We start from the raw sequence: 1004 nt of genomic DNA, 5'->3' as shown, positions 1-1004 counted from the left end.
TAGTTTTGTGCTTAATTTCAAACAAACAATATTTTCGGCCATTAGAGTCAGTGATTGCCTAAACACACATTAAACCACAATGGAGTAATTCAAAATATTTCCCATTATATTTTCCTGAAATTCTTTGTAGCCTGTTCCCATATTTGTACCAAATTCTTGAGTGTCTTAAAACCTCAAGGAATTTCAGAGTTATTCGTGAAAGTGATCAACCTTTTCGCAGCCTTTCCAAAATTATTCAAAAACTTTCTAAATCTGAAAACGCCGTAAAATTTCATAAACATTATACCAGACTTGTGTTAACAATCATGTTAATAAACAGAAAAAGTGTATGAAACTGGTAAATAGTACTCTAATACAAACCCTATTATAAAATTTAATTTAATATACTGTTACGTCTCCGTTCGTTACTTAATTTTCCGTAAAAATTCTTTCCGAAGAAACTTTACCGATACAAGTCCTTTCTTAAATAAAACTTGTTTATTCTTTCTGAATACAACTTTGCGATACACTTAATTTCAACAGTCGCGTTATAACAAACGCTATAATTCACAACGAACGTCTCACGTGCTCAACAATATTCTCTCTCCGCAGTTAAATTACACATTGTTCCGTCACGTTGTGACCGCCTTATATATACTAGACTAACACATATCTAGCAAACGCTAGAGCATTCATGAAGGAACAGAATATTTCTTGAAGTCAATGACGTGTTACCAGCGTCACGTGACCTGCGTTGTCGTAACACTGCCCCTTCCTTAGTATTGTTCGTCCCGAACAATAGCCACTTACATTAAACCAATAACAATTAACAATAACTTAATTAAATGTACAGAATTACAAACACAAAATTACAATTCAACAAAGTCTCTTAATTTTTATGGGATGTATCTTCTTCCATACTGGTCTCTGTCTCGTTGGCTTCTGCTTCATATGGGGTTCATCTGCTTCATCAGGAAACGTCCTATCATTAGTAACAGTCACCTCAGTGTTAGTAACTTCATCAA

This window comes from Limulus polyphemus, unplaced genomic scaffold, assembly GCF_000517525.1.
Source record: "Limulus polyphemus unplaced genomic scaffold, Limulus_polyphemus-2.1.2 Scaffold106, whole genome shotgun sequence".
In the NCBI taxonomy this organism is placed as follows: domain Eukaryota; kingdom Metazoa; phylum Arthropoda; class Merostomata; order Xiphosura; family Limulidae; genus Limulus; species Limulus polyphemus.
The sequence above is the reverse complement of the archived record's forward strand: the minus strand, read 5'-3'. Positions refer to the sequence as shown.